Source organism: Lithobates pipiens, unplaced genomic scaffold (genome assembly GCF_037356315.1).
Source record: "Lithobates pipiens isolate NorthernLeopardFrog02 unplaced genomic scaffold, aLitPip1_a1.2 Scaffold_8, whole genome shotgun sequence".
Classification (NCBI taxonomy): domain Eukaryota; kingdom Metazoa; phylum Chordata; class Amphibia; order Anura; family Ranidae; genus Lithobates; species Lithobates pipiens.
Window position 1 is genome coordinate 588,239,725 of NW_027507903.1, and position 23,298 is coordinate 588,263,022.

General features: G+C 46.5%; 1 long non-coding RNA gene across 1 annotated transcript; it reads left to right on the forward strand.

Moving 5' to 3' along the window:
- Positions 1-13,203: 13,203 nt before the first annotated feature.
- On the forward strand, positions 13,204-22,890 carry LOC143963753 (uncharacterized). Its single transcript, XR_013271034.1, has 2 exons — positions 13,204-13,263; positions 21,990-22,890. It is a non-coding gene; the product is annotated as an uncharacterized LOC143963753 (long non-coding RNA).
- Positions 22,891-23,298: the final 408 nt, after the last annotated feature.

Below are 23,298 nucleotides of genomic sequence, written 5' to 3' on the forward strand. Positions count from 1 at the left end.
CGAACTGGCAGCTGCAGGGTAGTTCTGGCTAGTCTAGGGGATTGGCCACTCCACAGAAAAGTGCTCATGTGTCCCTCCAGCTCTCTAAAAAAGGAACCAGGGAGCCACACCGGGCAATTGCGGAACAGATACAGAAACCGCGGGAGGAACATCATCTTGAGGATGTTAATCCGTCCCAATAGGGATAGAGGTAACTCTCTCCATCTAGCGCAATGTTCCCTAAGTTTCCCCACCAGGGGCTGAAGATTGAGACCATGGAATGCCCGAAGCTCCCTCGTGATCACCACCCCCAGATATCTAAACTCCTCCACCCAAATCAAAGGGGTCGGTGACTGTGACGCACGCGCCTGAGGATCTAACGGGAAGAGGACAGATTTAGTCCAGTTAATTTGGATTCCAGAGTATTTGCCAAATACAGTGAAGATGTTTAGAGCTGCCTGCAATGAGGCCCCTGCGTCTTGTAGATATAGCAGGGCATCATCCGCATACAGCGAGATTTTCTCCTCCAGAGGGCCCACCCGAAGCCCCTTCACCTCAGCCAACCCCCTAATCAGAATCGCCAATGGCTCAAGGGATAATGCGAAAAGGCTGGGCGACAACGGGCACCCTTGCCTGGTGCCCCTCTGGAGGAGAAAAAACTCGGAAAGGGTGTCATTAGTGCGGATTCAGGCCCTGGGGCTACATATAACATTCGCAGCCATCCTTAAAATCTAGGGCCCACCCTAAACCTACGGAGCACCTCCCAGAGATAGACCCATTCCACAGAGTCAAAAGCCTTCTCTGCGTCCAGAGAGGCTATGACTCTAGTGCCAATGTTGTCATGAGGCATATCCAAATTAAGAAATAGTCTACGAATGTTGATGTCGGTGCCCTTCCCTAGCATGAACCCCGTCTGGTCCTGGTGAACCAGGTCCTCAAGCACCTGCATCCACCGGCGTGTCAAGACCTTCGCTAATAACTTAGAGTCTGCATTAAGCAGTGAAATAGGCCGATAAGCGGCACAATCTTCAGGGTCCTTGCCCGGTTTGGGCACCAGCACCACCACCGCCTCAGTCATAGAGTCTGGGAGGGAACCCGAGTCAGCAAATTGGGAAAAAAGTAGAGCTGCCACGACGCGTCGACGTAGTCGACTAAGAAAATACGTCGACGTGCGTGCAGGGCGTCGATGCGTCACAGTGGGGGCAGTGCTTAGCATTTACCGCTCCCCTCCTTGCCGCCATCTCCCTCTCTTCTCCCCCTCCTTGCCGCCGTCCCCCTCTCTTCTCCCCCTCCGTGCCGCCGTCCCTAGGGGTGCAACGGATCGTCACCGATCCGTGCGCACATGCCGCGATCTGCGGAGCGCTCCGCGGTCTCGGCCTTAGGAGAGGCCGCGGCTTCGGCCTAGCTCCGAAGCAGCGGCCATCTTTCTACACCCAGGCGTTTACAATGTGATTGCTCCGATGGAGCGATCACTTGTAAACAAACAGGCGTCATGACATAACGCCGGTTTCTCTCTCCCCTCTCTGTACGGATCTGTGCAGTGGAGGGGAGAGGTTGGATGGATGCAGCCATCCCGCCCTACCATGCCATGCTCTACTCTGATCTACCATGCCATGCTCTACTCTACTCTGCCCTGCCCTACCATGCTATGCTCTACTCTACTCTGCCCTGCCCTGCCATGCTATACTCTGCCCTGCCCTGCCATGCTATACTCTGCCCTGCCATGACATGCTATACTCTGCCCTGCCATGACATGCTGTACTCTGCCCTGCCATGCCATGCTGTACTCTGCCCTGCCATGCCATGCTGTACTCTGCCCTGCCATGCCATGCTATACTCTGCCCTGCCATACCCTGCCCTGCCATACCCTGCCCTGCCCTACCCTGCCCTACCCTGCCCTGCCATACCCTGCCCTGCCATACCCTGCCCTGCCATGCCCTGCCATACCCTGCCCTGCTCTGCCATGCCCTGCCCTGCCATACCCTGCCATGCCCTGCCCTGCCATGCCCTACCCTGCCCTACCCCGCCCTGCCATGCCATACCCTGCCCTGCCATACCCTGCCCTGCCATACCCTGCCCTGCCATACCCTGCCCTATACCCTACCCTGCCCTGCCATACCCTACCCTGCCCTGCCATACTCTACCCTGCCATACTCTACCCTGCCATACTCTACCCTGCCATGCTCTACCCTGCCATGCCATGCTCTACCCTGCCCTGCCATGCCATGCCCTGCCCTGCCATGCTCTGCCATGCCATGCCCTGCCCTGCCCTGCTATGCCCTGCAATACTATACTATACTCTGCCCTGCCCTGCAATACTATACTATACTCTGCCCTGCAATACTATACTATACTCTGCCCTGCCCTGCAATACTATACTATACTATGCTATGCTATACTCTGCCCTGCAATGCCCTGCCCTGCAATGCCATGCCCGCCAATACTCTGCCATGCCCTGCCCTGTAATGCTCTGCCCTACAATGCTCTGCCCTGCAATGCCCTGCCCTGCAATGCCCTGCAATACTCTGCCCTGCCCTGCAATGCCCTGCCCTGCAATGCCCGCCAATACTCTGCCCTGCCCTGCAATGCCCTGCCCTGCAATGCCCGCCAATACTCTGCCCTGCCCTGCCCTGCCCTGCAATGCAATGCCCGCCAATACTCTGCCCTGCAATGCAATGCCCGCCAATACTCTGCCATACAATACTCTCAAGGTTATCCAAAGGATGAATTAGCTAATCAAAAATAAAAAACACTAGATTCATTAAAAAATTAAAAATAAAAAAAATAATCGGATAGTCGTTGACTAATCGAAGAAATAATCGATAGATTAGTCGACAGACAAATTAATCGTTAGTTGCAGCTCTAGAAAAAAGGGAGACCAGCCTCGGGGCTAGTAACTCCTGGTGCGTTGAATAGAGTTCGATTGGGAGACCATCAGGTCCCGGGGCCTTGCCAGCCTGCATACAACCCATGGCTACCTGTATCTCCTCAAGAGAGATATCTCGATCTAGGTCCTCCCGCTGAGCCGAGCCCAGACATGGGAAATCCACCCCATCCAGGAACCCAGCTAATTCCCCCTCAGTATAAGCAGCTCTGGAAGAGTAAAGCTCCCGATAATACTGTAGAAATCTGGTGTTGATCGCTTCAGGGGTAGTCAGGGGGAAGCCATCAGTGTCTCTCAGCTTCCCGATGTGGGTCATAGCGCATTGTCCCCTGGCCAACCAGGCCAGAAGCCTCCCATTTTTATCCCCGAATTCGAACACCCTCTGGGCACTGGACAACATGGACTTCTTGGTCAGATCAATCCTAAGCAGCGATAACTCCCGAAGGGTACCCTGCCATGAGGTATAATTAGTAGGGTTCGGGCTGGTGACAAACCTCCTCTCCTGTGCCTGCGCTTGATCCTCTAATTGCCGCAGAGTCTGCACATACTCCCTCTTCCGTTTACTGATCCTTCTCATATACTCGCCCCTGATCCAAGCCTTGAAGGCATCCCAGGTACACAAGGGGTCAGCGGAACCAGAAGTCACACAACGCCTCTGGCATCTCGTCCCGGATTCCCACCTCTGCAATCCAGTACTTCGATAGTCTCCACAACTTCGGACCCGCCGCCCCCCCCCCAACCGACACCAGCAAGGGAGCATGATCCGATATGCCCTGGGAGAGGATCTCAGCCGAGACCACCTCCCGAAGCATACCAGAGGACGCAAAAGCCATGTCCAACTGGGACAATGTCCGATACGTGGCGGACAGGCAGGTAAACTGTGCGTCAGAGGGGTGGAAGTGCCGCCACAGGTCAGTTAAGCCAAATGCAGAGGCCTAGCTTGACAACTCGACACTGGACAGGGACGGAGCCTATCCAAGGCATTTGACATGACTAGATTAAAATCCCCAACCAATAGCACCCACTCCACCCCCAGCTGAACCACCGTCCGCATTAAACTGTAGAGCAGAGCAGTATCCGCAGGGGGGGGGGGGGGGTAAATATATGCCTACAATAACATAGGGGATGCTGGAAATCAGCGCATGGATCAAAACATAGCGCCCCTCCGGATCTGTTTTGATCAGCATGAGCCGAAAATCCAGCGACTTGTGCACCAGCACACTAACCCCCCTGGCATAGCTAGAGTAGGAGGCGTGATAGTGTGCTCCTACCCAGGCCCGCTTCAATCCCAAGATCCTGGAACCAATAAGATGTGTTTCTTCAAAAATACATAACTTGTGAGTATACCTGTGCACATATTTAAACACCAGGGACCGTTTCATGGCAGAGTTGAGGCCACGGACATTCCAAGAAAGAACCGTAAAATCAACCATGATCTCCGTTCCACCATAAAAACAGGATCCCTACATAGGTGTACCAACTCCACCCAATCTCCGACACACAGGACCCCAACCGCTCCAGCCTCCCCAGGCTTCCCATGCACCAGTGGCCCGGTCCCTGCGCTCCATAGGATGAGCAGCTTGCATATATAAGCAGCACATGTCTTCCCAAACCAACCAATGCAACCAAGAAAAAATTAATAAACCACAAAACAAGGAACCCATGGGTCGCAACAGGCGCCCCTCCCCACGCACCTCCCAACAGTGGAGGGCGCATATACCCCCCAAAAACAGATATGAACAAAGTTCAGATGGGGAAAATGGCAGTGGATTCGCAACCACTCGGGGTTGCTCCGATAATCTAAACCGCAGAACAGTGGGGTAAAAAAAGAAGCAACAGTCAATGTCTCTGCCCTGAGATGCTGGGTTACGGACAAAAATAAAAACATAGAAACTAATAAAAATAACAGAAAAATCGTTATGCAAGAAAAAGTCCAGGGAAACACACAGAAGGATCACAGTGGCTCCGGGGGGAAGAGTTTCAGGCAAATAGCATAAGGAGTGTTGCAACGGCCAGAGCAGCACTCCAAAAGAGCTGCAACCGCTAGGCCATATTACTAGACTGGTAAGGGAGGAAGGGCAAGGCATCTATCGGTACTGATCGGGGAAAAAGTTAGAGTCAAAACGTCCTTACCAGATAGTCCCATACTCCAACCCCAAGCCAACACACACAGAAAAGAAGGCACCTCCCAGCAGTAGATCCACAGCTCATCCGCGGGGTAGTGTTTCCAACCAGGCGCTAGCATCCTTAGGGCTGGTGAAGATCCGCACAGTCTCACCATCAACCACTCGCAGCTTGGCTGGGAACAGGATACTGTAGCGAATTTTCTTGACCCATAGAGCGGCCTTGACCGCATCAAACGACCTACGCTGCCGCTGCATCTCTAGGGTATAGTCGGGGAACAGCATGAGTTTAACATTACGGTAAGGAATGTCTCCTGCTACCCTGGCTGCACGGAGAAGTTCATCCCGGTCACGGAACTTCAGCAGCCGGAGGATCAGCGTGCACGGAGGCGCGCCCTCCGGACCAGGCCTCGGTGGAACGCGATGCGCCCTCTCCACCGTACAGTATGAGGACAACTGGGCGGCAGGTAGAATCGTCCGCAACAGGTCCTCCGTAAAGACGGTGGGATTCCTGCCTTCCACCCCCTCCGGGAGTCCGACTATACGGAGGTTGTTTCGTCGGCTTCTGTTCTCGGGGTCCTTCGCTCGGTATTCCAGCGCCCGGACCTTCGTCTGGAGCGCTCGTATGGAGGCTGCATGGCTGGTCACCGCGTCCTCTGCATCTCCAATCCGCTGCTCCGCCGCCGAAATCCGAGAACGGATTTTGTCAATATCTTGACGCAGCAGCCCGACATCCAGCTGCGCGGCCTCAATTTTGTTAGTAAGGGCTGCCTGGCACGCCGTAATAGCCGCCATCACCTCCGGGATCCCAGGCGGGGCATCCTCCACACGGTCCGTTTGCGACGCCATATTGCTGAGGCACACTGAGGTAGGCCGCTGGACAGGGTCTTCCAAAGTCTCCGTGGGCGATAGGAATTTCAGCTTCTTGGCCCGTCTGGGACCCCCCGAGCTTCTAGAAGGCAAACACGTGTTTCTGATGCAGTTGTCACAGATATCGGATAACCGAGTGGATTATCCTCCAGCAGAGCTCAAACAGCACGTCTGCTCAGTCCACCATCCCGGCCACACCCCCCACAATTCTTTTCTAATGAAGATTTTTTATTTTTTTTTATTTTTTTTCACAAACTTGTCATAAGTTATTTCTCACACACAGCATATGCATACCACAAATTATACACTAAAATACATTCTACTACACCTTCTGAGTATGGGAATACCACATGTGTGAGACTTTTGCACAGCCTGGCCACATACAGAGGCCCAACATGCAGGGAGCACCATCAGGTGTTCTAGGGACATAAATTACACATTTAATTTCTTGACTACCTCTTACACTTTTGAAGGCCCTGGAGCACCAGGACAATGGAAACGCCCAAAAATTTACCCAATTTTGGAAAGTAAACACCCCAACGTATAATCTTTGAGGCATAATGAGTCTTTTGAACATGTAATTTTTTCCCACAAGTTTTTGTAAAATGTGGAAAGAAAATTAAAACGCATTTTCTTATTTATTTATTTTTTACACAAAGTTGTCCATTTGAAAGATATTTCTAACACATAGCATGTACATAGCAAAAATGACACCCCAAACTACATTCTGTTACTTCTCCTGAGTATGGCAATACCACATGTGTGAGACTTTTCCACAGCCTGGCCACATACAGAGGCCCAACGTTCATGGAGCACCATCAGGTGTTCTAGGGACATACATTTCAAATCTAATTTGACTACCCATTACACTTTTGTGAGGCACTGATGGGCACTGTAGTGGCATGGACTAGCACTGATGTGGCACTGATGAGAAGTGATGTGGCATGGATGAGAACTGAGGTGGCACAGATGAGAACTGACGTAGCATGGATGTGGCATGAATGAGTACTGATGTGGCATGGATGTGGCACAAATGAGCACTGATGTGGCATGGATGTGGCACGGATGATCACTGATGTGGCATGAATGTGCCCCATCATTGGTGTCAGTGGGGGGGGGGTATTGCCCCACAATTGGTGTCAGTGGGAGGAATATTGCCCCATAATTGGTGTCAGTGGGAGGAATAGTGCCTTATCATTGGTGTCAGTGTCATGACTCCATTTACATTAAGGTCAAGGATAAAAAAAAGTCTCTGTATATTCTCTGTAAAGTTTTAAATACAAATCTGTATTTAATTTATTCATATGTCTATCCATACAGCACTACAATTGCTATATTGATTCAAAGCTCCTGATGAAACTCTTTTTTGAGTGAAACATGTCGAGCATCGTTTTAAACTATACTGATTGAGTTTGAAAGAAATTCTTCAAAATCATCGTGTATTGGATGGATTTCTACACATGTTGTTTTGTATTATATTTTGATTATTTTCTCTTTGTAATAAATTTTGTGATTTTTAATTAATGGGCCATTGTTGTTTTATCCCTATGGGTCCTCTCTGACATTATATAATATTTATACCCTTAAAAGTCCTGTGAGGTTGGTTACCTCTCCCCCTGCTCCATATTTGTCTATTTAATTTGGGATGTGGTATCGTTTGATTTGGTGGCTCCACCTTGGTCTGCTATATTTTACATGAAGGTCAGGTTTACATGAAGGTAAAAGGAGGGGGTGGGGGTACTGATAGAAGGGGGAACCTTTATATCAGTGCCCCCTTACCTTACTGTATTCACTCCCCTTACATTAGGGCCCCCCCCCCCAGAATGGCCTTGTAATGCTGTCACTGACCTCCTCTCAGGTGCACTGTGCAGGGCTCAGCCAGACGGTTCTCTCTGGGCTCCAGTTTGGTGGTTCTGGTTTCATCCTATGGTCTCTTCTCCACAGTCCACACATGTCTGACTCCTCCCGTGACCCCATTCCTGGCAGCGCTCCCACTCTTGACTCTTCTGTAGGCTCCCCCAGAGACTGTACACAACACAAGAGATGGTCAGAGACTGCAGACATAATGCAAAAGATAGTCAGAGACTGCGGACATGACTCAAGAGATGGTCAGAGACTGCAGACATGATACAAGAGATGATCAGGGACTGCGTACATGATACAAGAGATGGTCAGAGACTGCAGACATGATTCATCAGTTGGTCAGAGACTGCCGACATGATACAAGAGATGGTCAGAGACTGCAGATAGGATACAGGAGATGGTCAGAGACTGCAGATAGGATACAGGAGATGGTCAGAGACTGCAGATAGGATACAGGAGATGGTCAGAGACTGCAGACATGATACAAGAGATGGTCAGTGACTGCGGACATGATACAAGAGATGGTCAGAGACTGCAGACATGATACAAGAGGTGGTCAGAGACTGCAGACATGATACAAGACGTGGTCAGAGACTGCAGACATGATACAGGAAGTGGTCAGAGACTGCAGACATGACACATGAGATGGTCAAAGACTGCAGACATGATACAAGAGACGCTGGATCAGTAAGCTATATTCACTATAAGATATAGCGTGCCTGGTCAGATAGACACAGCTCCCAACTGTCCTTGATTTGGAACAATGTCTTTCTGTCCCTCTTTTCTCCTCATTTGTCCCTCATCTTGGTCTGATCTGTATAGTTGTATATTAAATGCACTTTTTATCTTTCAAACCGTGTTTCACAGTGTTAAACCTTTCATTCAATCGTTGCTGCATTTGTAAATTCCATAAGCTAATATAATGTGATAGTAGTGGTAAAAAAAGCACTTGTGGGTTTAACCAATCCATTTTTTTCTTGCACAATTCTCCTTTAATAGGGCGTGGCAAGGGGTGTGTCCTATGCCTACATACTTTTGCTGATAGATGTCCCTTCGTTCCCATCTCAGAAAATTGGGAGGTATGAGATAGAGGAGGAGGAAGCAGCACTGGATCAGTAAGCTATATACAGTATAAGATATAGTGTGCCTGGTCAGACAGAGAAGGAAGCAGCACTGGATCAGTAAGGTTACAGGGTGCCTTGTCAGACAGAGGAGGAGGAGGCAGTACTAGAAAAGGAAATAGTATAGAAGGTTACAATGTGTACTTGGTCAGAGAGAAAGAGGAAGCAGTGTGGTAATCCTGCAGACTCTGATGTAAAGGGGAATGCGGGGAACTCTGCCCCTTCACTCTGCACCCCCCCCGTGTTCTCTGTATCCTTCACTCCCCCCCCCCCCAGTGATGTCCTCTGTCCCCTTCACTCCCCCCCCCAGAAATGTCCTCTTTCCCTTTCACTCCCCCCAGTAATGTCCTCTATCCCCTTCACTCCCCCCCCCGTAATGTACTCTGCCCCCCCCAGTAATGTCCTCTGTCCCCTTCACCCCCCCCAGAAATGTCCTCTGTCCCCTTCACTCCCCCCCAGTAATGTCCTCTATCCCCTTCACCCCCCCCCACCCCCAGTAATGTCCTCTCTCCCTTTCACTCCCCCCCCAGTAATGTCCCCTGTCCCCTTCACCCCCCCAGCAATGTCCTCTGTCCCCTTCACTCCCCCCCCCCAGTAATGTCCTCTGTCCCCTTCACTCCCCCCCCAGAAATGTCCTCTGTCCCCTTCACTCCCCCCCAGTAATGTCCTCTATCCCCTTCACTCCCCCCCAATAATGTCCTCTGTCCCCTTCACTCCCCTCCAGTAATGTCCTCTGTCCCCTTCACTCCCCCCAGCAATGCCCTCTGGCCCCTTCACTCCCCCCCAGTAATGTTCTCTGTCCTCTTCACTCCCCCCCCCCCCGTAATGTTCTCTGTCCCCTTCACTCCCCCCTAGTAACATCCTCTGCCCCCCTCCCAGTTATGTCCTTTGCCCCCTTCACCCCCCAATAATGTCCTTTGCCCCCTTCACTCCCCAATAATGTCCTCTGCCCCCCTTCGCCCCCTCAGTAATGTCCTCTGCCCCCTTCACCCCCCCCCCCCAGTAATGTCCTCTGTCCCCTTCGCCCCCCCCAGTAACATCCTCTGCCCCCCTCCACTCTCCCTCCCAGTTATGTCCTTTGCCCCCTTCACCCCCCAGTAATGTCCTCTGCCCCCCCCTTCACCTCCCCCCTAGTAATGTCCTTTGCCCCCTTCACCTCCCCTCCAGTAATGTCCTCTTCCCCCTTCACCCCCCCCCCCCCGCAGTAATTTCCAGTTGCTGGAAGAGTGGGGGCTGGTGAGATCTCAACTGACCTGTCAGCGAGGTGGTGAGCTGTCAGCGGTGTGGTGCTGTTCCTTCGTTGACCATGAGGTGGCTGCGGTGGCCCCTTGGAGCGGAGGCTAGGTGGTATCTGTAGTAGTGGAGATATGTGTGGCAGCGGGGTGAAGGAGGAGGAATTGGGAAGGAGAGTGGAATGGGACACATCTGTGACATCACACACCAGGCATGCCGATTCTACAAGGTTTGCCATTACACCGGGACACTCACAGCCGGTGTTTGGGACTCAGGAGTCGTAGTTTCCTCCTGCGCTGCTCAGTTCTCTTCAGTCTCCACACACCGCCACCAGGACCACCAGGAACTTGAGCGTGGTCCGGACTACAACTCCCGGAATGCAGCGCAGCAGACTGCCCTCCCCGCCCCTGTTCAAAGGCCAGTCCTGTAAAGGGAACTGCGTTCCTGCTATGGAAAAAGTAGAGGAACGCCGTTCCCATGCGTTCCCGCAGGACTCGAGCCCTGCTTCCACCCATAGCTCTTAAAGGCACATTTTTTTCAAAGTCATTTTTTCAAATGACAAAATGTGAAAAAAAATGTATTGCATTTTAGTCCAAATATGAGATCTGAGGACTTTTTGACCCCAGATCTCATATTTAAGAGGTCCTGCCATGCTTTTTTCTATTACAAGGGGTGTTTACATTCCTTGTAATAGGAATAAAAGTGACCCATTTTTTTTTTTTTTTTTTAAACAGTGAAAAAAATAATAAAATGAAGTAAAATAAATAAAAACATTTTTTTTTTAAAGCGCCCCGTTCCGACGAGCTCGCGCGCAGAAGTGAACGCATATGTGAGTAGCGCTTGCATATGAAAACGGCAGTCAAACCACACATGTGAGGTTTTGCCGCATTCGTTAGAGCGAGAGCAATAATTTTAGCCCTAGACCTATGGCTATGGAGATTTTTAAGGGTAAAAGTTTGACGCCATTCCACAAGCGGGCGCAAATTTGAAGCATGATATGTTGGGTATCAATTTACGTGGCGTAACATTATCTTTCACAATATAAAAAAAAACATTGAGCTAACTTTACTGCTGTCTTATTTTTTTATTCAAAAAAGTGATTTTTTTTTTTAAAAAGTGCGCTTGTAAGACCGCTGCATACGGTGTCAAAAAAGTATTGCAATCACCGCCATTTTATATTCTAGGGTGTTAGAAAAAAAAACAATATATAATGTTAGGGGTTCTAAGTAATTTTCTAGAAAAAAATTTTTTTAAACTTGTAAACACCAAAATCTCAAAACGAGGCTAGTCTACACTAAACCTTTTTCTGACATTTGTTATTTTCAAGTTAAAATAATTTTTTTTTGCTAGAAAATTACTTAGAACTCCTAAACATTATATATATTTTTTTAGTAGAGACCCTAGAGAATAAAATGGTGGTTGTTGCAATATTTTATGTCACACTGTATTTGCGCAGCAGGTCTTTCAAATTAAATTTTTTGGGGAAAAAATTACTTTAACCAATTCCTGACCGGCACATGACGATGTACATCAGCAGAATGGCACGGGCAGGCAAACTGGCGTACAGGGATGTCCAGTTGAGTCTGGTCGCGGGTCCCGTGGACATGATCGCCGGGGGGATAACCACGACCGTCTCACGGGGAAGGAGAATAGGGAGATGCCGTTGTAAACAGCATCTCCCCATTCTGCCTAGCAACAAGTGACACTGATCTCTGCTTCCTGTGATTGGAGCAGAGATCAGTGTTCACTAGCACACAGCCCAGCCCCCCACAGTTAGTAACACGCCCCTAGGACACACTTAACTCCTACACTGCCACCCCCTGGTTAACCCCTTCACTGCCAGTGTCATTTACACAGGAATCAGTGTATTTGAATAACACTGATCGCTATATAAATGACAATGGTCCCAACAATGTGTCAAAAATGTCTGATGTGTCCGCCATAATGTCGCATAATGTCGCAGTCACAATAAAAATCGCTGATCGCTGCCATTACTAGTAAAAAAAAAAAAATATTAATAAAAACGCCATATAATTATCCCCTATGAATTTTGCGCAAACCAATCAATGATTTGAGTATTTTTATTTCGTTTTCCACATTTACAAAAAACAGTAAAAAATATTTCTTATACATACTATTACAAATCACTTTGTTTAGCATTCATGTTATTTCCACATTATCAACATTCATAAAAAAATAAGGGATAAGAAAGTTCACATTGGGTACCCGACCGGATCGATCCTTAATAAAAAAATAAAAAAAATAAAAAAAAAAAAAAAGGGGAAGAGCTTTCTTCACCCTAGTGATCCCAGTTATCCTCTTGTGATCTTATCTTACCCTTACTATTTCCTCTCCCCCGTGACTCCTTTTCTTAATTTCAATATGTGATATATATATATAAGGTCGAGATTCCTCTCCGTTTATCCCCACTCCCTCCTTCCATGAATTTATATAAGTGTTAAAGAGAGAAAAAAAAAAAAAAAGGGGAGGGAAAAAAAAATCCCCCCTCCCCCCCTCCATGTGCCCCCCCGTGCCCCCCTCCCCCTGCCACCAATTCCCCCCCCCCCCTGAAAAAAATAAAATAAAAAAAAACACAAAAAAAAAAAGCAAACCAATCAATGATCGCTTATTGCCATTTTTTTTTTTTAACCAAAAATATGTAGAAGAATACGTATCGGCCTAAACTGAGGGGAAAAAAATGTTTTTTTTATATATTTTTGGGGAATATTTATTATAGCAAAAAGTAAAAAATAATGTGTTTTTTTCAAAATTTACGCTCTTTTTTTGTTTATAGCGCAAAAAATAAAAACGGCAGGGGTGATCAAATACCACCAAATGAAAGCTCTATTTGTGGGAAAAAAAGGCCATCAATTTTGTTTGGGAGCCACGTCGCACGACCGTGCAATTGTCAGTTAAAGCAACGCAGTGCCGAATCGCAAAAAGTGGTCTAGTCATTGGCCTGCAAAATGGTCCGGTCTGAAAGTGGTTAATGAATTAAAAAAAAAAAAACGAAAAATAAAAAACTAACCAGTAAAGTTGGCCCAATTTTTTTTTGTATAATGTGAAAGATTTTACGTTGTGAGAATCGTGATCTTTTTATTTTAAGCAAAAAAATTGTGATTCTCATTTAGGCCTGAATCGTGCAGCTCTACTCTGCAGTAAAAAAGTTGAGAAAAGGCTGTTCTAGCAGGTAAGAACTAAACCTGTGTGTACTCAGATTGTCCAGCAGAGGGCACATTTGTATTGCCTAATAGAATGCAGCCTTTACAATTGACTCAGTTATAGCAGTTTAGTATACAGTAATGTATTATGTTTATTAATATTGTGCAGAAATATTACGCAGTGAGCATATAGATCATCTGACATCGCCAACTCCCCTGAAAGCCTGCAATATAATGTCTGTACTGCAATTGTACAGACCCAGGCTAGGTACAATTAGTCTAACCAAAGAAAATTTGTCCAAAAGAGGTCGTTGCTCATCCATCCAGCATGGAGACACCATAAGGCAGGAAGTACGTTACTGGCAGGATCACCAGGTGAAAATAAAGGAAGAAAGCCTAAGATAAAATAATGCAACTGCCACATTTAAGGATTAGTAAGCAGCAATATTACATTTTTATTTTTAGGTTTAATGCTGCTTTAAACTAATCTTATGTAATCCGAAAAGAATATTACATGCCACCTTCTGTGAAACATATAAACAACACAACACATAGCACATGAAAACATTTTTGTATCCAAATCACTATTATGTCTCTCTTTAAATCCTATATGTTCAACTAACCTCTGTTATTATTACTAAGGGGTCTATTTATAAAACATTTGTTGGACAAACTTCACACACCTTTGTGTAGGCTGCACAAATTTCTGTTAGCCCTTGTACACACGGTCGGACTTTCCGACGGAAAATGTCCGATCGGACCGCGTTGTCAGATAATCCGACCGTGTGTGGGCTTCATCTGACTTTTTCCGTCGGAATGTCCGACCAACAAAGTTTGAGAGCTGGATATAAAAAATTTGCGACAACACTTTGTCTGATCATTTGTAGAGAATTCTGATCGGACAAAGTGCCACGCATGCTCAGATCAAATTCCTAGACCAAAGCTATTGGCTACTAGCCTGAACGTAGTCCCGTCGTAAATAAATAACGTCATCACGTTACGAACGATCGGATTTTCCGAAAACTTTGTCCGACTGTGTGTATGCAATACCAGTTTCGGACAAAATCCATTGGAAACGTTGTGTACGGGGGCTAATAGATTAATTTCCACAATCATTAGCTCCATCTAGTGGCTATAAATGCAGTATATTTTCTCACTGGGGAGAGAAAACTATACTGCATTGTGGTCGCTAGATGGCCCTGAGGATTGTTGAATTAAAGCGGAGGTTCACACAAAAATGTAACCTTTTCGGAAACCCTCTCCCGGTCACATTTGGAACCTTTCATGGGGGGGGGGTGCAGATACCTGTCTAAGCCCTTGTACACACGGTCGGACATTCCGACAACAAAATCCGTCGGATTTTGTCCAAAACTTGTGTTGCATACACACTGTCGGACAAAGTTGTCGGAAAATCCGTTCGCACGTAGCGTGATGACGTTATTTCGTTAGGACGGGACTACGTTCAGGCTAATAGCCAATAGCTTTGGTCTCGTAATTTGAGCTGAGCATGCGTGGCACTTTGTCCGATCGGAATTCTCTACACTCAATCGGACAAAGTCCGATCGGATCATGTTGTCAGAAAGTTTTACAGCCCAGCTCTAAAACTTTGTTGGTCGGATATTCCGACGGAAATAGTCCGATGGAGCCCACACACAGTCAGATTATCTGACAACACAGTCCAATCGGACATTTTCCGTCGGAATGTCCGACCGTGTGTACAAGGGCTAAGACAGGTATTTGCACCCACTTCAGGGCATAGACTCCCAAGGGAGTCTATGCCTCTTCCTGTCCCGCCGCGCTGTCTGCTGGGACACACACAGGTCCCAGAGACAGCACGGACCATTCTCATTACACTGCGCGACTCGCGCATGCGCACTAGGGAACCGGGAAGTGAAGCCGCAAAGCTTCATTTCCATATTCCCATACCGAAGATGGCGGCGGACGTGTCCGAGGACCGAAGGACGGTTCGGCCTCAGGTGCCGACATCGCTGGACCCTGTGACAGGTGACTGTCCTTATTTTAAAAGTCAGCAGCTGCAGTATTTGTAGCTGCTGACTTTTAATTATTTTTTTAAGGGGGACTCCTCTTTAACCACTTGCCGACCAGCGCACGACGATGTACGTCGACAGAATGGCACAGGCACGCAAATGGGCGTACATGTACGTCCCTTTAAATTTGCCGCCCTGCCATCGGGAGCGTGCCACCGGCGGCGCTCTCCTGCGCTGGTCGGGACCCCCGTGAGTCCGGTCGCCGGACCCGCGGACTCTCACGGAGCGGCCGAATGAAGAAATGCCTTTGTAAACAGTATTTCTCCATTCTGCCTAGCAACTAGTGACGCTGATCTCTGCTCCATGTGATTGGAGCAGAGATCAGTGTTCACTAAATGAAAGCCCAACCCCCCCACAGTTAGTAACACACCCCTAGGAACACTTAACCCCTACACTGCCACCCACTGGTTAACCCCTTCACTGCCAGTGTCATTTACACAGGAATCACTGCATTTATATAGCACTGATTTCTGTATAAATGACAATGGTCCCAAAAATGTGTCAAAAATGTCCGATGGGTCCCCCACAATGTCGCAGTCACAATAAAAATCGCTGATCGCCGCCATTACTAGTAAAAAAAAATTATAAAAAATTATTAATAAAAATGCTATAAAACTATCCCTATTTTGTAAACGCTATAACTTTTGCGCAAACCAATCAATAATCGCTTATTGCGATTTTTTTTTTTACCAAAAATATGTAGAAGAATACGTATCGGCCTAAACTGAGGGAAAAAAATGTTTTTTTATATATTTTTGGGGGATATTTATTATAACAAAAAGTAAAAAATAATGTGTTTTTTTCAAAATTGTCACTCTATTTTTGTTTATAGCGCAAAAAATAAAAACCGCAGGGGTGATCAAATACCACCAAAAGAAAGCTCTATTTGTGGGAAAAAAAGGACGTCAATTTTGTTTGGGAGCCACGTCGCACGACCGCGCAATTGTCAGTTAAAGCGACGCAGTGCCGAATCGCAAAAAGTGGTCTGGTCTTTGACCAGCAAAATGGTCCGGTCTGAAAGTGGTTAATAAGCAGTACCTTTGTCCAATAATTTTTTTTTAATAATAGACTGCTCATTGTCAAATGTGTAATGCCGTGTACACACGGCCGGACTTTTCGTCGGACTGAACTCCGAAGGACTTTTTCCTGTGAAACGGATTTGTCTACACACAATCACACCAAAGTCCAATGGATTCGACTGTGATGACGTACGACCGGACTAGAATAAGGAAGTTCATAGCCAGTAGCCAATAGCTGCCCTAGTGATGGTTTTCATCCGTCGGACTAGCATACAGACAAACTGATTTTTCGACCGGCCTCGAGTCCATCTGAAAGATTTGAAACATGTTGTAAATCTAAAGTCCGTCTGATTTTTCCACATCAAAGGTCTGATGAAGCCCACCTCCGTCGGTCGAATTGTCTGATGGATTTGTTCCGTCGGACCTTTGCTGTCGAAAATTCAGGCCGTGTGTACATGGCATTAAAGTCTTTTATATCCAAAACTACTATGTTTACGTCCTTTGTGTTCTATAAATTGTGACGTTACTAAGTATCGTTTGAAACTTTCCTGTGTGACGGAACACATTAGAGGGGGTGTCTGAGCATGCACCAAAGAGACCACCGTAGGCTGAGGAGCAGTGCTAGAGTCGTCTGCACCCCCCCTCCAATAACCAGTGGGCCAGGGTTGTGGGTAAGAGGCCTTTGTGCTCATTAACATGTGCAGAAGGTACTTTGCCAGGAAGGCCCCCCTATTGCAAAGAACCCCCCCCCCCCCAAGGACATGTGCCCTGGCATGGTTCAAGAGGAGAAGGGTCACACTCTCACCCCCCTTCATTTCCTGGCCTGCCAGGTTGCATGCTTGAAAAAGAGTCTGGGTTTGAGGGGGGCCCACACTTCTTTTTCTTATGTTTTTCATATGGGTCTGGTGTTACTTTTTTTGTTGGGCGGGGTTTTGTTGGGAATAGCGCTCACGTGTCCAGATCATGGTGAGCCGGAAGCTTACACACAGGACTCCATTCTCTCCTTTGGCTCCTGTAGCTGCACAGGTACCCTGATCCCTTGCTATTCCTACTCCTCACCACCAGATTCCTGTCGCTCCCCAACAACCGGGGATGCCAAATGGCAGGTTGTCAGCACCCAAAAAGCCACCAGTGATTCAGCGGAAGCATTTGGGAAGGGTACCCAAGTAACTCTTGTGCCCGCAGGTATGGCGCCTTCTGCTGCCCCCTCTGCCACAGTCTCCCCAGATCTGTCAGCTTGGAGATGATGTAGATGGAGATGGCAGCAATTACTTTAGCCTTTGGTGTGGAGAGGGGGGTTGTAAAGAGATGAGAGCTATGAAGAGTGCGGTGGGGGGGGGGAGTGTAGAGGTGGGAGCCATAATGAGATAAAGAGTGGGTGGGGGGGCTTGTGTAGAGAATGAAGAGTGAGGAGGGGTGGTTTGTAAAGGGGTGAGAGCTAAGAAGAGTGTGGAGGGGGGATTTGTGAAGAGTGTAAAGAGTGGGGGAGTTTTTTTTTGAAGAAGTGAGAACTATGAAGAGTGTGTGAGGTTGTGAAGAAGTGAGAACTATGAAGAGTGTGTGAGGTTGTGAAGAAGTGAGAACTAAGAAGAGTGTGAAGAGTGTAGGGAAGAGTTTTGCAGAGGTAAGAACTAAGAAGAGTGTTTGGGGGGGGGGGGGGGTTTGAAGAGGTCAGAACTATGAACAGTAGCTGGGGTTGTGAAGAGGTGAGAACTTTGCAGAGTGTGTAGGGTGGTGAAGAAAAAATGGGGGGGGAATTTGTGAAGAGTGGGGGAGGGTAATTGTGAAGAGGTGGGAGCTATGAAGAGTGAGGGGGGAGGAAAGAAGAGGTGAGAGCTATGAAAAGTGGGGGGTTGAAGAGGTAAGAACTTTGAAGAGTAGGGGGGTTATGAAGAGGTGAGTGCTGTGAAGAGTGTGTGTGTGTGTGTGTGTGTGTGTGTGTGTGGGGGGGGGGTTGGGAATAGGGGAATTTGGGGGATTTGTGAAGGGTCGGGGAGTTTATAGATGAAGGGGTGGGACAAATGTAGATGGGGGGCTGATTTTAGTCTTGCCCAAGGCAGCACAAAACTAAATGACACCACTGTATATGGGAGGGGTGGGGGGAGCCTTATGCCATTTTTTTCACACCTGCATCTTTACCCCTTTGACTCCTGTGCACTGACATCTGGGTTGTATCCTGGTTATCCATGTCTGTTGCTTTCCCTGTCCTCTGGCTGGTATCCTAGTTTTCTGTGTTGGCTGCCTGCCCTGACCTCTGACTTGCATTCTGATTATCCATGTCCACAGCCAGCCCTGACCTGTGGTCGGTATCATCCTAGTGACTTATTGTGCTCCACTGTTATCTTCAGTTCACTCATCTGCTCCAGACTCACTTCATGGTGCCTTCCTGGCTCATGTTTTTTATGGTGCTTAGAGGGATCCTAGGGGTTGCTACCTTGAGACAGCACACAGCTAAGTCCACACCGTCAAGAACACTGGCTGGCCCTTAAGCTTGCCATACATTAGTAGAATTATGTTCAAAAAACTTTAATTTTAAGAGCATTCGTTCAGCTTTCCAATACTTAATGGGGTCAAGCCAATGTTTGTTTTCATCCACAGTCATGAGAAAACTTGACGGAGCAGGATGGAAACTTTAATGGTTTTCATTTCGTAACTCCAGAATATTAAAAAGACAACTTTTGTTTTTTTTTAAGTACTTTCAACCGACATTCAGCAAGTCATCAAATGTACTGCAGGATTTTCGTACAAATGTTCAAACAAACATTTGTTCGAAAAATCTTCTAGAGTATCATCAGCTTTAGACGTCATTCCTGCGGGTTCCTGGGATGCCGCGTTACCTGCGGTCACATGGGACCATCCTCGTACTTTGGCAAGTCCTAATCCAACTCCCAGGACTAATGTGTTTGAAGAGTAGATAATGAAATGCATGCCATGATTGCTTGCTGTAGGCAATACCGGTAGTTTTTCTTTCACCTTTCGTATACATCAATCCTCTGGTAAAGAAGTTCTGTCAGCATATTGGAACAATCTTTAAACTTGTTGGCTTATTTATTAACCAGTCCGTCAGTATGATATTATATCACATGACTGGAAAGTTAAAATAGTACTGACCCCTAACAACGAACAGAGGTTATGCAAAATTTAACCATAACAGGGAAAGACTATATTCTAGGAAAGGTACTATTTGCTTCAAATGAATGAGATTACAGCCTATCCATTCACTAGAGATCAGTGACATCACCGAGATCCTCCATAGTCATAGAATGCAGTCTGTCCAATCACTAGAGACCAGTGACCTCATCAAGACCCTTTGTGTTCATAGGAATGAAGCCCATCCATTCAATAGAGACCAGTGAAATCACCAAGACTCCTCATTTTCATGAGAATGCAGCCTATCCATCCACTAGAACACAGCCTATCCATTCAATTGAGACCAGTGACATTAATAAGACTCTTCATATTAATGAGAATGCAGTCTATCCATTATTTAAAGACCAGTGACATCATTGACACCCTTCATATTCATGAGAACGTAACCTGTGACATCATCAAGTCCCTTCATATGCATAGGAACACAAACACGATAATGCAGTCTATCCATCCACTAGAGACCAATGACATCACTAAAACAGTTCGAATCCATGAGAACACGACCTGTACATCCACTAGAGACCAGTGACATCACCAAGACTCTTCAAATACATGAGAACACAGCCTATTCATCCACTGGAACACAGACTATCCATTCACCAGAAACCAGTGACATCACTGAGACTTTCATATTCATGAGAATGCAGCCTATCCATTCTCTAGAGTCCAGTGACACCATTAAGACCCTTCACATTCATGAGAACTCAACCCATGCATTCCCTGGAGATCAGTGACTTCACTGAGACCTTCATATTCTTGAGAACCCAGCCTATCCATTCATTACAGAGCAGTGACATCACTGAGACCTTTATATTCATAAGCACACAGCCTATCCATTCACTAGAGAATGGTGACATCACTGAGACCTTCATATTTATGAGAACACAGCCTATCCATTCACTAGAGACCAGTGACATCACTGAGACCTTCATATTTATGAGAGCACAGCCTATCCATTCACTAGAGACATCACTGAAATCCTTCATATTCATGAGCACACAACCTATTCATTTACTAGAGACCAGTTAACGTCACTGAGACCTTCATATTCATGAGAGCACAGCCTATCCATTCACTAGAGACCAGTGACATCAACAAGACTCTTAATATTCATGTGAACGCAGCCTATCCATTCACTAGAGAATGGGGACATCACTGAGACCTTCATATTCATGACAACACCGCCTATCCACTCCCTAGAGACCAGTGACATCACTGAGACTTTCATATTCATAATAACACAGCCTATCCATTCACTAGAGACCAGTGACATCACTGAGACCTTCATATTCAGGAGAACACAGCCTACCCATTCGCTAGAGGCAAGTGACATCACTGAGACCTTCAACACAGCTTATCCATCCCCCTAGAGACCAATGGAATCACAGCCTAGTCATCCACCAGAGACCAGTGACATCACAGAAATGGCAAAACAGCCTATCCATCCGCTAGAGACCAGTGACATCACAGAGACCTTCATATTCAGAAGAACACAGCCTATCCATTTACTAGAGACAAGTGACATCACTGAGACCTTCATATTCACCTTCAACACAGCCTATCCATCCCCTAGAGACCAATGAAATCACAGCCTAGTCATCCACCAGAGTCCAGTGACATCACAGAGACCTTCATATTCATGAGCACACAGCCTATCCATTCACTAGAGACCAGTGACATCACTGAGACCTTCATATTCATGAGAACACAGCCTATCCATTCACTAGAGAGCAGTGACATCAACTAGACTCTTCATATTCGTGAGAAAGCAGCCTTTCTATTCACTAGAGACCAGTGACATTCCTTAGGTATGACTTATATTAGTGATGTCACTTTTTTAACCAAAGCACAGCCACATATGACAAAAACGACATAATAAGTTGTCAAGGGTCTCTCAAAAATATAAACTGACACAGTAACATTGATCACCTGTACAGATATGTAAACTATGTGACATGTCCCATACTATGACAAAACTAGGAGTGTCTGGGTCTTTGTGTGTTTCCTACAATGCACTTCTGTGCAAGGTAATTTTCTGTGTTATTTGAAATGTTTACCCAGAGAGAGGAAGTAATGAGGGTTATATGGGTAAAAATTTGCAAGTTAAATATATGCATACAGCGCTTTTCTATATAACCCCTCAAAAGCAAAGTGCACAAATCACAAATTTATAATATCTAGCATGCAAAAATCACAATATATGAATCTGATATACAAAATCATAACTAAATATCAATACAAATGAAAGTGCAACTACCATGAAGAATAAATACAGTCCAGTGTCCATTAATAATATAAAATTCATTGATCCCCATTTAAAATGCTCTTGAAAAAGTGTGCCAGAAGACAGCAATCCATCAACACAATGGGGCACTTCCTCCAAAGGTGCTCTCTTATGTGTCCATCAACTGTCAAATCAAATCTCCATATGAAGATAAACTTGCCGAATCCAACTGACCCATTTAAATAATAAAACAGGTCAACCAGTGCTTGCTCTTATACCCTTTGGAAATTATCCCTTTTTTTTTCTCCTTCCAGGGTCTCATCACCTTCATGGATTAAAAGCAGAGGAAGATCCGAATTGTGTAAATTCCTTCATGAAAGCAATAAAAAAAATACTTGGCGCTGTGCAATAGATGCTTAATCCTTTTAGAATCAGACAACACAAGCCGTTTGCATGCGTGATGACATCACATGATGCATACTTTGGAGAGAATTAGTGTCTGTTCCTTAGTCCAGTGTCGTATAGTGAGCTCGCAACTTCCTGTTTGAGCTGACAACATTGTGCCTCTGCGAAACTGAAATTCCAAGCAGTGTTGTCAGTAAATGTGCCCGGGACAGATCCATTCAGCGCCCAGGGCAAGAATGTGGAGCTACGTCCCCTTCCCCTCGCTGCTAATACATGACGTAGAATGGGTGTACCTCATTGTTCCCCTTCTCTGCCCCCTTGATCAGGCTTGCATGGAGTGTGCACTGCACATGCATGTCTAATTGCTTTCTTCCTAGCAGCTAGAAGATAGTTTCGCATGCACAGTGTATTTTTCATGTCAGTTGTGGGTGGATGGGGTGGAGAGTAGGCATGTCAGAGCGCGGTGTAACAGTGATAGCTATCAGAGCAGACATGAAACCATGGCCCGCTGACCATCAGCCACTGATTTAGCCTGGGGCACCGATCTAGCTACTGCTCTTATGGTAGCTTTCCCTCCTGCCCACCCCTTGTCCCAGCCCTGGTCATCCCTGTCCAATTCTCCTTTGCTGGATAGAACACACCCCTCCTCATCGTCATATCATAAGGGGGTGGGGATCTGTAGTCCAGAAGGGCAGACCTTTGGAATAATTCACAACACTGTTGACAGAAAGAGCAATACTATGGAAAGGCTTTTTTTAGGCCCCATTGAAAACCAATGTTGTAATAAAATACAAAAAGTTTGTTATACAATTGCGTAAAAAACAAATGTGTCTGTTAAAATTCATACAATACGCATATACATAATCACATATACAGAAGAAAAGAGAATCTCTATCCATCAAAGGGACATGAATGACAAAAGGGACACCAACGTGTTTCAACTTTCAAAGTCTTCTTCAGGTTTTTTTTTAAACAAACAATGAGATGGATAGATTCTGCAAAGTAAATAACAGCCGATTAAAATGAAACCAAAAAACAAGAAATACATATTGGACAAAATGACATTCTGGGATACAAAATAACTCACAATGTGCTAAATGGAGACCAGATATATACAGACACCCTGGGGACATCCCCAGGCGACTCAGCGGCCATAGGATAGTTCAAGGGACAAGGGTCAAAAATTATACATACATGTAAAAACCACAAAACGAAGAA